We start from the raw sequence: 8,247 nt of genomic DNA, 5'->3' as shown, positions 1-8,247 counted from the left end.
ACCCTGGACACAGTGTCCTACACCTACCTTAAGGTGTTTTTCTTTCTTCTCTGGCTTCTCAGTAAACATCCATTCTCTCCATTTTTCTCTCTCCCCACCGACTGTCTTGTGTTTTCTGACCATCTCTTTTCCCAATCCCTGTATAAGCCTATGGAGGAAGCAAGGCAGCTGCAGCCTTTAAGGAATATCAGTTTGGTTGGGAGAAAAGACCGTAGCAAAGTGAGGACAAATGTAAGAATGATGCTGAAAATGAGAATAAGCCGAGTGAGAAAGAAAGAGCTGTAATATCTGCCACGGTCGATCTGTTAGTGATTAATATGAAGTGGAGAGGCAAGGCTTGTCTGGTCTCTGCAATTCGTGTTCAATTCAGGCCCCTGAGGAAGTCAGATGTGGAGCATGGGGGCCATCTGGTGGCTCCAGAAGGTACTGCTGCATTTCTGCTCAGCACTAAGGCCACACACCTGATCTTGACCCTCAAAGTCTGTTACAGTGACTTGGGGACTTCCCGCCCAACGTCACATGATGGTTAAGGAGGTGAGCTTTTCCAGTCACTTAATATCTGATACATCACCTTTCACTTGACAGATAACTTCCTTAGATCTACAGAAGAAAGGTTTCACATCCGTTTTCTTCCCCTAATAGAGAAGGAGGAGTCTTCATAGAAGACGAAGACGAAGACCATGGCACAGCTCGAGGGTTTCAGAGCAAAGATGTACCCAGACATGTCGATGAAAGGAAAAGGGATGATGGACGATACTGCCCAAATCTAGATGGGAAGGATTAAAAGGTTCTACAAAAGTAGCCATTTGTTTTCTTTTTAATGTGGTAAAACACATATAAAACATACCATCTTGGGGGTGCCTGGGTGGCTCAGTGGTTGAGCATCTACCTTTGCCTCAGATCATGATCCTGGGATCCTGGGATCAAGTCCACAGCAGACTTCTCGCAGGGAGCCTGCTTCTCTCTCGGCCTATGTCTCTGCCTCTCTCATGAATAAATAAATGAAATCTTTAAAAAATATACCATCTTAACCATTTTTGAGAGTACAGTAAGTAGTGGTAACTACATGCATATTGTTGTGCATAGATCTCTAGAACTTTTTTGTCTTACACAACTGAAACTCTATACACACTGAAGTCCCCATTTCCCCCTCCTCCTAGTACCTGGAAACCACATTCTCCTTTCTGTTTCTATGAATCTGACTCCTTCAGATAGAAGCAGAATCATACAGATTTTGTCTTTTTGTGACTGGCTTATTTCACTCAGCATAATGTCCTCAAGGGTCATCCATGTTCTAGTGCCTGACAGGACTTCCTTTTTTTTTTTTTTTTTTTTAATGGCTAAATAATGTTCCATAGTATGCAGATACCACAGTTTTCTTTATTCGTTTATCTGTCCATGGACACTTAGTTTGCTTCCACCTCTTGGCTATTGAACAACGCTGCAGTGAACATGGGTGTGTAGCCATTCCTTTATTAACAGTCTCTCTCCATGAAGAGACTCAGCTCAGAAAAGGATGAATTAGATTCCACAGTGGAGTGAAGGTGAATTGAAGATGAATGGAAGAAAGGGAGGGAAGGGGGACAGAGCACTCTCTATATCCATTCCCATATTATTTAGAACAGGTCACCTTCCTATCCAGTCTATAAACTGTGAAAAAGAATACATGGTATGAGCTAGGAAGCTACAAAGAATGTTTTTTGTATATTTTTTAAAAAGATTTTATTTATTTATTAATGAGAGACTGAGAGAGAGAGAGGGGCAGAGACACAGGCAGAGAGAGAGAAGCAGGCCCCATGCAGGGAGCCCGATGTGGGACTCAATACCGAGTCTCCAGGATCGCACCCCAGGCTGAATGCAGGCACCAAACTGCTGAGCCACCCAGGGATCCCCTGTTTTTTGTATATTTGTTCACGTATCAAATATGTAGCAGAACTAGGTAATAACTTACTTGGAAACTTTCAAGATAAAGCTTTATTGTTATTCTATCTGAACATGGTGATTTATTGCTACTTTTACTGTTTCTCACCTACCTTATGTCAAAGGCAGACAAAAGGGAACAGCAGAAACAATAAAGTGTGAAAACTTAGATACCTGGGGGTGGTGGTGGAGAGAACATAAAGTTACCAGAAATGTTTGCTAGGCCACTGAATACTGGTTATAGAATTATAAAGATGAAGGAGACACAAGTTTTAATTTATTGTATAAGCAGTAGGATGAAGATTAAAACAAAATCCAAAGGACATCACATGTCCCATTTGAATACATTATCTTTTCATTCTCTCAAGTTCTCTTCTAGTCATGGCTATATAAACCCCACCAGAGAGAGGTACATGCCCCTGCACCATTGCCCACGTATGTCACGAATGACTTTCCTCCCTGCAACAGGTTTATTACAATTATTATAAATTATTATAACTTTTTGAATCATATTACACTGATTTGTACTCTGTGAAGCTGTTAGATGTTTAGGTTATGTTCAGTTTCTTCTTAGAAGTTACCATCGAGTGAACATTTTCCTATAAATCCCTTTTCTTCTTTTGAACTATATTCTTGGTTAGGAGGCAGAGAGAGTGTTAGCAGAGTCATTAAATTACACTTTAATTTGCTTGTTTGTAACATGGAGATAGTGTCTCTTTCTCACTTGCTATGAGGATTCAGTGAGGTAAAAAATGTAGTGTTTAGAATAGTACATGCCCACAGTGCTTCCTTGGATTGAGAGCTATTTGTAGTGGTAGCAAATTCAATTTTTAGGGCTTCTATTCAAGATTGTTCCTGTCCCCGGTTCAGGTCACACTAAAACGGCAGGCTCTAGCTGCAGGCTTTGCTTCACTATCGCTTCAAAATGGCTCGAAACCCACCCACCACCAAGCCATCCGTGTGTGTATTTCCTTCTTCTCCTTTGGTTCTGGTCTTGGCTGGACAAGACTCACTAGGAAACGGACATGGAATCTAAAGATGATTTTCTTGTCTCTGGGATCTTGGTTTTCCTCACGAGAACTCTGAGAGTCCCGGAGGTGAACCTGGAATTATTTCCTGGTCAGACATTTATGTTTCGACTTGCATCCTCTTGAAGGTTGTTACTGACCTACTGTGGGAAACAACCCTACCCCCACCCCCCATATCTACCTACTGCAATAGGAACAGGCAGCTGACAGAAATGAGGACACAGAGCTGAAAAGTGTATTATTAAAATGGCCTGAATCTTTGGATGGTCTGACTAAACTACCATGTCTCCATGGCCTACCACTCCTCCCCAGAGACCATACAAACTTGGTTCCCCTGCCTTCTTTCTCTTCCTCATTGGCTTCTGCTACACAACAGCCAACTGATGCAGATTGGCACAGTGTAAAGAAAACCAGTAGCCACTAGGAACACTTTAGCCAATAAGCAACAAGAGAAAAGAGAGAATGAGACAAAGATGGAATGAGTGGCCTCTGATTAAAGCTGCAGCATTCACTTCGGAGGGCATGGGTCAATTGACCCAGATACCAGCTACCTAAAGCCAAAGAAGACCAGGGTAGGGATAAAACTATAAATAGCAAGGAAAACTGAGGAGGCAGTGTTTGTACTTTTGCTGTTGGTCAAGCTGTTTTTGTTACTAAGATGGAACAGGGTGGAAGGGATTTAAAAGCTGGCTCTGAAGCAGCCACAACTGGTCTAAGGGTGTGACGAGTAAAAGAGGAAAGCCCCCAAAGAGCATGTTGCACCTGCTAACTTAGTCTCTTAAACTTGGCTAAACTTTAAAAAGAGCCAGGTGAGAGACTCACGTCTGGATACCAGTATCCCATGAGCAGTTACAAGATATTCCTGTCAGCTGTGAGACACAGATCTCAACTTTGTGCCCAGGGAAGGAAGATCACAGAGCCATGGCACTGAAAGATATTCCCAGCTGTATCATAATGGAAAGTTCAGAAGGCTGGGAAGAATGGGTCAAATGCAGCTCTGCCACATTCTAGCCATTATGATGGAGCTTGTTGTAAAGGCCATGGAACTCAGTCTTTCCCTTTGTAGAAACAAAGTCTCCTTGGATGGGAAGTGTAATTTTTGTTAAAACAAAACATAGAATCTTAGAGACCCCAGTGGAGAAAAACAGTAAGGGGAATAATCTGAAAGCAGGAAGGATTGGCCGAACCAGGGAGTCTAAACAGCCTAAAATACCAGGGGGTCTCCACCCTGTTGCTGGCACCAAGACTGCAAAAGAAGGTTCTCAGCTGTGAAGTAGAGAGGAAGGCCATGGAAGTTCTGTTTGCCAGCAGATGACTAACACAGAGATTACACAGCATCCTCATGAGCTACCTACCGTGGTTAATGAAAGCAAGAAAATTCCTTACAGTGATGATTTATAGTGCCAACTCTGGGGATGGTAAAGTAGCAAAAATGACATTTTAGGCAATTATCTTCTTTAAAAGAATCTGCCAAAAGAAGAAAAAAAAATGTATTTTCAAATAAAGAATCAAATCAGGAAAAGTGGGTTCCTAGAAAGGCCACACCAAACTTTTATGGGAACAAGAAGAACACTTCAGCCTGGGTTTGAAGTGATGTCCTGGTGTGTGGAAGAGAGAACAGCAGCTTTGGGAAGAGGTTCATGAGCTCAATTCCATTTGTATCAGCGTTTTCCAGGGAAAGAGAAGTGGTATGATATGTATAGATACAAAGATTTACTAGGGGAATTGGCCCACACGATTTCAGAGGCTGAGGAGCCCCCAATCTGTCTCATGATAGTTGGAGGTGAAGGAAAGCCGGTGGTGCAGCTCCAATCCAAGCCCGAAGGCCCGAGACCCAGGAGCTCCGAGGTCCAAGAACAGAAGACAGATGTCACAGCTTGAGCAAAAAAACACATTCACCCTTCCCCTGTCTTTTGTTCCATTCAGGCCCTCAATGATTGGACCATCCCCACTTGCATTGGTGAGGGTGATCCACTTTACTTCTTCGCCAATTCAAAAGCTCATCTCTTCCTGAAACACCCTCACTTATATGTCCAGAAATAATATTTTCTCAGCTATCTGGTCATCCCTCAGACGAGTTAAGCTGACACAGAAAATTAACCATCACTCTATCTGAGAACACCCACTACTGTTTGAAAGTCCAGTCTAGTAGTGTAGTCACCAGAAACTCGGACAGGTAGTCTCGAGCTTTGGTACATGGTAACACAGGCTGATGTAAGGTGGATGGCTTTACTTCTACTCAGCTCTCTAGATTGTGAGCATTTGAAACAATGACCCTCGACTGCAGCACACTGGGTCCTCCTCTTCTGCGCCCTGGGACATTGTTTGTAGACACTGAACTCAAAATGTTAAAAATACAACTGTTGTGTTCCCTCTCCACTTGGGTTCTCGATCTGAAACGGTTGGCCACAGACCATGAGGTCACCCTTGATTCCTCCCTCTTCCTCATGCCCACATTGTTCATGTTAAAGTTGTCACTGACGTTGCTGTCAAGTCATCCATTGTCTCTGCCATCACACCTCCCTTAGAGCTTTTTTCTGTCTCCCCTAAGGTGCTATCCACACACACCACAATTATCTTCCTCAGTACAAATGTCATTTCCCTACTAAAAAATTCACCAAGGTTTCCTTTTCTCACAGAATCAAGACCACAGTCCTCTGGAGAACACAAAAGACTCCAATCTGGCCCAACTTCTATTCTCTCACCTCTCTCTTCAACTCCTCAATGTACAGATCTAGCCACAGCAGAATACTTGCTCTTTCAGGAACATAGGAAATTCTGTCCATTTGCTCACAACATTCCTTCAGCCTCAAATGACATCATTTCATTGTCTACTGTATGCCAGGCAGTTTCAAGTGCTGAGATGACAAGACAGACAGTGGGGAGCCTGGCTGGCTCAGTTGGCAGAGCATATTGACACTTGATCTTGGGGTCATGAGTTCGAGACCCATGTTAGAAATAGACTTTATTAAAAAAAAAAAAAAAGATGGACAAGGTCCCAGTTCTCCCAGAACCTACATCTCCTACTCATCTCCAAGTCCAGATCAAATCTACCCACTTCCTGGAAACTCTCTCCAATTCCATTCATGAGAAAACACTTTTTAAAGAGGCTCTACACCCTAAGTGGGTCTTGAACTCACAATGCTGAGATCAAGGGTCACACGTTCAGGGCACCTAGGTGGCTCAGTTGGTAGAATGTCTGACTCTGTTTTGGCTAAGGTCATAATCTCAGGGTTGTGAGATCCAGCTCCACATCAGGCTCTGCGCTCAGTGGGAAGTCTGCTTGAGACTGCTCTCTCCCTCTACCCCTCCCACTCATGCTGTCTCTCACATCTTAAAGAAAAAAAAAGTCGCGCCCTCTGCCAACTGAGCCAGCTGGTGCCCCTCACTTCTTTTTATACTTCTCCTGGTGTATTGAGCACTAAAAAAAAAAAAAAAAAAAAAAGATTTTATTTATTTATTCATGAGAGACACAGGAGAGAGAATGGCAGAGACAGAGGTAGAGGGAGAAGCAGGATCCATGCAGGGAGCCTGATGTGGGACTCGATCCCAGGATCCCAGAATCACACCCTGGACTGAAGGCGGCGCTAAATCACTGAGCCACCTGGGCTGCCCTGTACTGAGCATTCTTGTGCAACATTTGTGTAGAAACGTGTCTTCCAGCCTGGATGACGAACTCCTTGACGAACTCCTGTTGAGCCCTCTCCACTGCAATTTTTAATCTCTATTTCCCTCCGAGGAAAGTACTCAAATTTCTTTAAAATAAGCAAAGCTCAGGACGCCTGGGTAGCTCAGCAGTTTAGCACCTGCCTTCGGCCCAGGGCATGATCCCGGACTCCTGGGATTGAGTCCCACGTCGGGCTCCCTGCATGGAACCTGCTGCTCCCTCTGCCTGTGTCTCTGTGTCTCTCATGAATAAATAAATAAAATCTTAAAAAAATAAAAAATAAATAAAAATTGCAGTGGAGAGACTTTAAAAAATTCATCCACACTATTAGAACCTGGAATTAGGGTTGTAGTCCTTTTGAACTACATCTTGTCAACGTTAATGATTCTACACTACTCCTAAAGCAGTGACCTAGAAGATGTGAGCTTCTAGAGGGCAGACTTCAAACTCATTTAGTCACCAGTTAGTGAAAGGTTTCCACTCTGGGGCTCTAAGTCTCATCTCTGTGAATGTTTGAGAGCTGTCTGCCAATCAATATCTAAGGGGGACCACGGAAACTGACAATGAACACTCATGCCAAAGGCAAAAGAGTACCCTTACAAAAATAACCTAGAAGCAGCCTCTGGGTCTCATCCACTGATAGAAGTTTGATTTAGGAGAGCTATCAACACTATTTACTCTCTTAAAAATTAGGATTGAAAGATGACAAATTTAAAAATCTGGCATGCATGAAAAAAAAGGGACTGTCCTTCAGACTAGAGATTTATGCAACCTATGATCCTGAATTGGACCTGGTTTGGGCAAATCAAATGTGAAGAACATCTTGGAATACTTAGGAATTTTACATATGGACCAGGTGGGTACTAGATGATGTTAAGGGGTCATTAATTTTTTTGGGTGAAGAATACAGAAACAATGTACTGTTGAAAGATGGAAATTGAAGTTCAGCATGGGTAGAATATAATGATGTCTAGTATTTTCTTTAAAATATTTCAGTATAAAAGTGAATCAGAAATCCAACCAAAGTTACTAAAAGAAAATAGGACATTTCAGACAATAACTACTTTCTAGCTTTCCCGGCCCCTTTATCAGTGGGTAGTCTTATTTAGATGGGGCAGGTCAGGGTCAATCTTCTTCACCACAGACACTGATGCTTCCCACCAGCAGTGAAAGAGCCTTGGGGAGCCCCACTCAAGGGAGCCATATACAGAAGGCACATGGAGAGGCAGGTCCTTCTGCCTCTCATTCAGTTATTGTCAAAATGAAGAGAGAACATTGTCAGCCTATCATTCACTATAACACATCAGGAAATCTCCTGGGGACATAACAAACACTCTCTGGTTCAGAAATACCTCTTTGGGGGCACCTGGGTGGCTCAGTGTCCAACTTGTGATTTTAGCTCAGGTCATGATCTCAGGGTGATGAGATTGAGCCCCACGTAGGACTCTGTGTTCAGAGCAGGGTCTGCTTGGGATTCTCTCTCTCCCTCTTTCCTTTATCCCTCCCCCACCTATAAAAAAAGATGAGAAAAAAAAAAAGAAATACCTCTTTGACTAGAATCTCAAGTAAATTAACACATGTCAGGCTTTGCAGCCAATCTGCAAACTCAAATTTTGATTTTGTTGGGGCGCC

General features: G+C 43.0%; 1 long non-coding RNA gene across 1 annotated transcript; it reads right to left on the bottom strand.

Moving 5' to 3' along the window:
* Positions 1–280: 280 nt before the first annotated feature.
* On the bottom strand, positions 281–8,121 carry LOC125752452 (uncharacterized). The gene is made up of 2 exons (XR_007401970.1): positions 5,654–8,121; positions 281–766 (listed from the first exon to the last, which is right to left on the bottom strand). It is a non-coding gene; the product is annotated as an uncharacterized LOC125752452 (long non-coding RNA).
* Between the last annotated feature and the right edge of the window lie 126 nt (positions 8,122–8,247).

Source organism: Canis lupus, chromosome 14 (genome assembly GCF_003254725.2).
Source record: "Canis lupus dingo isolate Sandy chromosome 14, ASM325472v2, whole genome shotgun sequence".
Classification (NCBI taxonomy): domain Eukaryota; kingdom Metazoa; phylum Chordata; class Mammalia; order Carnivora; family Canidae; genus Canis; species Canis lupus.
Note: the sequence above shows the minus strand (reverse complement) of the source record. Positions and strands in the feature narration are given on the sequence as shown.